The sequence below is a fragment of the Benincasa hispida genome, chromosome 10 (assembly GCF_009727055.1).
Source record: "Benincasa hispida cultivar B227 chromosome 10, ASM972705v1, whole genome shotgun sequence".
NCBI lineage: Eukaryota > Viridiplantae > Streptophyta > Magnoliopsida > Cucurbitales > Cucurbitaceae > Benincasa > Benincasa hispida.
Window position 1 is genome coordinate 31,788,740 of NC_052358.1, and position 9,343 is coordinate 31,798,082.

Sequence of the window (9,343 nt, forward strand, 5' to 3'; positions counted from 1 at the left end):
AAATTATAGCTTATAGATATAGATAGGGATATAAAAGTTTAAAATACTATTTTAATCCCTTTATATTATTTTTTTTGAACAAAAAGGAATATATATAAAAAAGGCCAAAAAAAAAAAGCTTGCCAAAAATCAACCATCAAAATTAGAATTAACAATTTTTATAACCATAAAGGAAAGTTGGAATACCAAAAAACATGGAGCTTGATTAACAAAACTCATACCAAATAAAGCTTCTTGAGCAAGAATGTGAGCAAACAAGATTGCTCCAACCTTGGGCAAAAGGAGAATGAGAGATGACTCCCAACTCTTACCCAAGCCTTTTAATTTCATCAACCACGTTTGAAATTTCCATAAGATTAGTAGGTATATTGTTTAGTAGTGAAACGACTTCAAGAGCATCCGACTCTACAAATAGAGGAGGATACGAGGACTATATATTTGGACAAGCTTTTAATCCCTTCACAAACGACCTTGTCTCCACTAGTTCAATATGATCCTGATTTGAGATTTCATTTCTTTTTTAATCCATATATTTCAAATTTTTCAAATTTAATCCATGTGCCTTCAATAAATCATAAATTTAGTTCAAGTGTTTTCAATAAATCTTAATTATAATTATTTTAAATATATTTTGTTTATTGAAATTGGTTAAATAATAATAATAATAACTTTTATAAAGAAAAGACAGGTGTGAATATATTTAATCCTAAAATTTATGGAGGGAAAGACAACTTTTAAAAAAATAATAAGAAGAACTAATAACAAATATATTTTAAGGTTTATTAAAAGCTAGGGATGTTCATCTTCCTCTAGGGTGAGAATTCCTATTTAGGCCGTAGTGAAAGTGGAGGGAGGGGACAAAATTTTATATATATGAACTATTTTATATTCTATGTATTTTTTTTTATTAATAACTTTTTTATATGTTTAAACTTAAATAATTTGTGACTATAACGTAATATTTTAAAAATCATAGTTGAACATTTTTAACATATTATTTTCATAGGAGTGTAAAGAGATTTGAGATGGATTTTCAATTTAAAGAGATTTAGGACAATTTGGTATATGAAAGGTCCAATTTGTCATTCTGAAAAAAAAAAAAAAAAAAAAAAAAAACCTAAATCTTTCTAATGTGTGTACGTCTTCCACATACAACGTGACTGAATTGTGTGACTAATATCTTTAATTGCTAGATGTCAATACTATGACGCCGATGATGATTGCAACTTTAACGACAACGATAATAACGAAGTATACGAAGACTCATATTGAATTCTTTTTTTGTTAGTGATTTCATTTGGATAGACTTGGTTAGAAAATTTATACTTCTTTAAAACAAATTGTGAGTTGTTTACACATTTTTGTTTGTTTTTTTTATTTGACTTTATGTTAGTTCTCAGCTTGTTGTTTTTAGATATTCAAAGTTTTTTTTTTTTTTTTTGTTTAAATATTTGAGGTCATTAGCTTGTTTTTCAATTTTTTTCCAAAATATATATAGGTTGGATTTATTTTGATTTGCTTCTCGCAAAATACAGGAAGTGTTCTACATTTATATGCATGTTTTTAAATAACTTAGGGTGGACATACAAATGTTAAGAAGACTTTCCATGTCATTTTTTGATGTTATATTTTATCTTGAAAGTATCTTTCAACATAAAAATTCTAAAAACCCTTAACTCAAATTCATTTATGTACATATTTTAGGTTATTAAGGAATAGTTATACACATGTTATAGAAAGCTTTTTTTATGTCATTTTAGATGTTGCCTTATCTTGGAAGTATCTCACAATATAAAAATTTGCGAACACTGTCTCTAACTCACTGTGACATATTTACACGAATGTTTTAGATGATTTAGAGCATGTGTATACTTGTCATCAAGCTTTTCAGTGCCATTGTAGGCGTTGTCTTTTATCTTGGAAATATCTTCCAAGTGTCTTCCAACATAAAATTCTTAAACGGCTAACTTAATTCATTTATATGCATGTGCTTGGGTGATATATGGTGGGTATACACATGTTAGGAACTTGTGTCATTTAGATGTTAGATGTTGTCCTTTATCTTGGAAGTATCTTTACATATCTTTCAATATCAAAGTTCTAACCATTTTGGGGATTTGTCTTATTAGGAAGCTGGGAATATAACTACACAAGATGAAATTACTCATTCTCATTCCTTAGGAAAGTAGATAAATTGTTCCCTTAATAGCTAGCTAGTTCTGGATCTTGAACAATGAGACCTCAACCTCTCACTGGCCCAAGAGGTGTTAGTTTATAGTTGGACTATAAAGTGTTGTTCATTAGAGGAATCAATAGTACTTAAAAAGTTAGAGGTAACTGTAGGGGTAAATGGTAATTTGACCCAACTATAGTTATGAGCATTTGTGAAAGGTCATCGCTTTGTTGATTGATTATATCCATGGATACAGAAATATATCTACAGTGTAAAAGTGTAGCTATCAGTCTTTAATGGAGTGATTGTTAGTTAATGAATATTGATTAATTGGATTAAAGGAGTTTAATTATTAATCTCATATCATTGGAGCTTCTAAGGTCCATAAAGTCCCCTTGTTAGCTCATTAAAGGATAGTAATGAGAAATGATAAATTGTTCAAATCAATGAGGAAATTTTATATTAATGAGATTAATATATAATGGTTAATTATATATATGATCTATAATTCAAATTATGTAAGAGGGATATATTTGAATAAGATTCAAATATTAGATACATATGAATTGGATTCAAAAAAGATGTATACATATAAATATGTGATATTTATATTTTAATTAACTCCATATTAAATATGATTTAATATAGTTATTTAATTGATTAATTAATGGTTAATTAATTGAGTAAGAAATAATGGAGATTGACATCAAGTCATTTTAGTATAGTGGTAAGTATTCCTATCTATCATGCAGGTGAATTCGATCCTCGACAATGTTGAATTTATTTTGACCTCGAGGTATGAGATTCAATTCCCCCACCCCACACTTTAATTACAATATCTTTCAAAAAAAAAATAATGGATATTGAATGTTAGTATAATTATATGATATTTATGATAATTAATTAAATGTATATTAAATGAGATTTTATATATGGTTATTTAATTAATGTGTCAATTAATTAAATAAGAGTTATTTAATTAATTAGCACTAAGGGTATAAAGAAAAATTTTTAGAGAAGGGTAACACCTTTCTCTATATAAATATATCATTATAGCCCATTTAGGGGGGATTATTACACCAAAACCTAGCCTCGAAACCTCCACCTTCTCTCTAACTTCTCTCTAGAAATTTTCTACCATTTTCCTCCTCAAAAGTACTTGGAGACCACTCTTCCAAGTTCTTTGGAATCTTAGATTATTTCATACGATTTTTAAATCCTATGGTATATCTTATCTCTAAGATTACATGACAATCCTATCTCTAGGCTTTTAGTCTCATATTCCTTTCTGAAATCGGTTATTATCTTAATCTTCTCAGCATTAAGACTCAACTAGCATGTTAAATTAAGTGATCGGTTCAAATTAACAAGAAAACAATATACTCAACAAAGGAAATGAAAAGATTAAAACAATATGATGACTTAGCATAAACACAGGCTATAAAGTTTTTGGGTATCCATGTGACTGTGCCCTTAGAAATTTAGTTCATAAGTAAAATAGAATTCACAAACTTTATTTAATAAAATGCCATGAGTACAATGTAGCAATATGGGATAAAGATAAAAATTGAATAAGAAAAATTGTAACGAACTAAAATGATAAAATATGGAAAACAAAAAACAATGCATTGAATCAAGCTAATGAAATAAGGTGTCCTCTAAGATAGATTTTATCCTTTCTTAAGCTGAATCTCACTCTACACACGTTCTTAGGGGTACGATTGACCTAAAAAAGCTTATTCTTCAAAGGAACTTTTGTTCTCGAAGAGATTTTGGGTAAATTTGGTGAGTTTTCTTCAAATGAGTGGATATTTCATGGATGATTGAAAAGGGAGACCTCCATTCCTTTATATAAGCCAATGTGGTGGAGAGGAGGTCGAAAATCATGTTCTCAAAGCTCTCCAGTTAGTTTCAGTATTAAAACATGGTTGTGGACTGAAAAATAAACAACCACAAACGATTTGGCATAACATGGAAAATTAGGATTTTCAATGTTGTCACATCGTTTCAGGGGATGCAAGCGCATCACTACTCTATTTCTTCAAAAACGGCCCAAACTTTGTAAAAGCTAATAAAATTGGTCCAAAACAGTTAAAACAAACTTAAAGTGGTTTAAGGACACATGTTTACTCGTTTTACTCATATAAGTCATTTTGGGGTCAAAATATCACATGAAATTCTTCTTTTACTAAATAAAAGTAATAAAATATATAGTAAAAATATGCACTTTTTGACATCTATCCGCGATCTTACTCTATTCGATTACAAACCTTGCATTACAAAATCTAGAAATCAAATTTAATACAACAATTCAAATATTATTTTTTTAAAGGAAAAATGTTTAATTCAATAAAATTCTTGGCCGATTCTTACGTTGATACCTTTCTTGAAGATCAGACCAAATTTCTTGCACGGAATCAGAAAAGTTGATGCTCGCAGAGATTTCTTTAGAGAGGGAATTAAGAATCCAGGCGGTCACTACTCCATTACAGATGATCCAAGAACTAAGTAACTCACTAGATGGACGAGGAATTTCTCCATTGATGAAGCCAAGCTTGTTCTTGACAGTGAACCCTATTTTCATTGCCTGACTCCATGAATTGTAGTTCGATTCCGTAAGAAGATTGGAAACGAGCACAAGAATGGTATTGTATGAGGGACGAAAAAAGTAAGAGTTATTATATTGTTCAAGAACGGATGAATTTGAAGCTCGAGCATTCTTCATGGAGTTGGAATTTTCTGAAGAAGTAGGGTTTTCGTTTCCGGTCATGGAAAAGATGGAGGGAAAAAAATTTGGAGGAAAGATGTTTTTGAGTTATTATTCTATACCATATTGGGCAAGAGTAAATAAAATCTTGCTCGTATTATTTATTAATCAGAAAGCCTTTATATAGGGATTTACACCGTGGAAAGCAAAAGATAACAAATTAACAATATTTATAATAAACCTTTAACTAACCCTTAAGCCTAATAATTTCTTAAAATTAAAATGAATATGGATGTTTTAAGATTAAATAATGACGAAGAGGGGAGAAGAAGAGAATAAATTTGAAAGAAAAATGTACGATATTGGATTAATGTGGCTTTTTTTTTTTTTTCCCCACTAGATGCCCCATTCATACAGTGACTCTATTCTAATTTATTCATCAATCAATAAATTATTAAAGTAGGAATCATGGAATCATGCATGAAGTTTATTTTATGAAAAAAAAAAACAAGGGTGAAAAGGAATTATACATATACATATACATATGCATATGCATATATAGATATACATATACATATATCATATATACACATAATATAACATATATACACATAATATTATATATATATATATATTAGCTGATCTATAAATGATTTCCTAAAATTGTAAATATAGTAAAAAAGATTAAATTTGATATCTCTTTTTTTTTTTCCTGAAAAATCTCAATAATTTCATTTCTAATGAATAGCCCTTAATCGGTGAAGAGTACAAAAAATGCGTACATTCCTACAACAATAATAAATTAACCTATCATGAAAATTATCAACCCACATAAAAGAAGTAGCTTGGAGGTCACGACGAGCTAACACTACTCCAATCTCTTCTTATGAACCTAAATTCAACAAATTTTAAGGATGAAGATAAATGTCAAATGTCCGATAATAGAGGATGACCCTCCAAAACGAGGTCATGATTTCCTTTTCTTTATCATTCGAATTTTACCCTCAATTGTGTAGTAACAAATATATTTGATATACTTTATATTTGACATATCTACCGGCTGACATACTTTAGTTTTAATATATCGGTCAATTGATATATATTATAAAAAGTATATGCAACTAATATTACCATGATTATAATTATGTAATTGTGAAAGTTTTTTGTTTTTTTTTTGTTTCATTTTGATATAGAGTTGTTTTCATTCAATTAATTCAATTTCAATGATCTAATTTAGGTTTGGATGTTAACTTTCTTATGTTTTCTATTTTTTTATTTTGATGATATGTCTTAATTGAAAGGTTATTTCTCTATTTAAACCAAATTAAATCCACACATATTGAGGCAAGAGTAAAATAAAATTTGCTCGTTATTAATATTAATAGAAAGCCTTAATATAGGGATTTACACCGTGGAAAGCGGAAGATAACAAATTAACAATATTTATAATAAACCTTAACTAACCCTTAAGCTAATAATTTGTCTTAAAATAAAATAATATGGGATGTTTTAAGATTAAATAATGACGAAGAGGGAAGAAGAGAATAAATTTGAAAGAAAAATGTACGATATGGATTAATGTGGCTTTTTTTTTTTTTCCCCACTAGATGCCCCATTCATACAGTGACTCTATTCAATTTATTCATAACAATATAATTATTAAAGTAGGAATCTAGAGAATCATGCATGAGTTTATTTAGATGAAAAAAAAAACAAGGGTGAAAAGAATTATACATATACATATACATATGCATATGCATATATGATATTACATATACATATATCATATATACACATATATAAAATATATACAATATATTATATATATTAGTATACTATTAGCTGAATCTATAAAATGATTTCTTAAAATTGTAAGAAATATAGTAAAAAAAGATAAAATTTGATATCTCTTTTTTTTTTTTCCGCTGAAAAATCTCAATAATTTATTTCTATGAATAAGCCCTTAATCGGTGAAGAGTACAAAAAATGCGTCCATTCTACAATCAACAATAAATTATAAAAACCTATCATGAAAAAGATATAAATTAAGGGAATTTAACGTCCTACAATAAAAGACTAGTAAGTTTTTGGTAAGTGTACAGACGATCGCTAGAACTACATTCTAGCCACTTTCTTATAACTAAGATTTCACAACTCAAATTTTTTTAAAGTGGAATGACTAAAATGTAAAATGTCCGAGTATTTAGATGATTTGTAAACCCTGCCAAACAGAGTCATTGATTTCACCATATTTCTTTATCATTCGAAGAATTTTACCATCACGTCAAATGGTGTGTAGAGTAAACATATTGATATTTTTGCATAATAGCTTTTATTATATTTGACATAAATCATATACTGGCTTAAACATTAAATCACTTTCTATTTAAATATAATCGTGATTCAATTAGAATGATAATTTTTCGAAAAATATAATGTCGCATAACTATATATATATACACATTAATAATTGATTATATTATGTATTGTGTTGGATTTTTATGTTTTTTTTTGATATTTTTGAGAGAGATAATAATGTATGTTTTTTGTGATCTAATTTCAAATTAATTTACATATTATCTCTGTTTCTAATATATATAAGTATATTTGGGTATTGCTTTACTTTCTTTTCGATTTTCTATCATATATTTTATTATTTATTTGATGTGAATTATGTCGTATATTACATTTAAATTAAATGAATTATACATATCGTAATTATTTGTATTTATTATAATATAATAAAAATTAAATAAAGTATTTTATTTATTTACAACATTTGGATAATATTATGGAATGGCTAATTTGTTAACTATTAGACAGAGAAGAATCTTATAATAATATTGAAAAAGAAGTCCATAACATACTAATTATCAATAGGAAAGAGGAGTATACTAAGTGTTTAATTCTTACTTATTTGAATTTTTTGACTAATAAAGGTAAATATTTTTAATATAATTTTTTGGATATCTTTAAAAAGCACCCCATCATTATTTTAATTTGTTATATCAATTTTAAGAAGGTATATTACTCATATTTCATATGATAACTGATTCGTATATACCAATTCAAAGAAAAATAAAAGTATATCCATGCTTTATTAAAAAAAAAAAGTATATTCAACGATATTGTTGATACACCCAAATATGAAGATATACAATTCAAAATGAGAATATTTGACCGTATACTCTGGTATTTCTATATTTTATATTAGTACTAATTCAAAATTCAATTTCTTAAATATATCATTAGTGTATCAATAATATATCATCATACGTTTAAAATGCCAATACTAAGTATTAGATTTGGTGTTATCATTTAGGTATATTATAATCATTACAAAATTATTTCAAGTAGATGATCGGTATAGTCAATTATCAATAGTTTATCAAGCATTAATTCCAATTCATGTTTCAGAAATAACATTGGTGTTATCAATAGTGATAATATTATATTCCAATTCTAAATTAAATATTTCGAACGATATAACATTGGGTGTTGTATTCAGTAGTATCTTCAAGTGTCAATTACCAAAATTCAATTCCAAGTATAACATTATATTATACATATATTAGTATACTTCATATCTTTACATTGCTGTTTCACAATTAGACGTAGTAGATAAGGTCGTACATGCCCTTTCAAAATTTTAGATTAATCTTAGAATGATAATGATGATCTTTTCATGCTTCATAGAACATGATATTAAGAATGTGTACTACCTGACTTGAAGAACGCTGTTCAAACTATGATGAGTTAACTCATCTTAAACTTTGATAAAATTAATGTACTAGAAAATAACATTTTGAAACAAGGATAGAATGATTCAAATTAAGTCTACAAATAAATAAAGAAATGCCCAAACACTTGACTAATAATTTTGATATAGTAAATAGTAAATATAAATTTGGTTTATCAATTATATAATTAGTTATCTCATAAATATAGAGTATAAAAGTTAACTTATATACTTAACTAATACACAAACATAAAATGAAATGAGACATAATATTTCTTTTTATGATATTTGTAAATTTCATTAAACCATTGCTAAATTAACAATTTATAGAATTTTTTTTTTATAAACTATTTTTGCTCTGCCCAATTTAAATCCATTTTAATTTTTTGTTTTTCGTTTTCTATTATTTTTCCTTCTTATAAAATAAAGTGTTTTGTCAACTGTTTTTTTTTTTTTAATAAAAAAAAGGTTTTGCAATAATAAAAATCAAATTTCTTATTTGTGTTTACAACATAAATAAAAACATTATCTTATATTTATAAAATTTATAATAAATATCTAAAAATAAACCTAACATAAAAATGTAAGAATATTTACATTTTCTATTTAAAGTTTCAGACAACATAAACTAATAATATTACTTATAAAGGCAGTCATAGAATAATAGTTTCATTTTTATTTAACATAAGTTGAAGGAAATAAGAAGGGAAGAAGCGGAAAAACA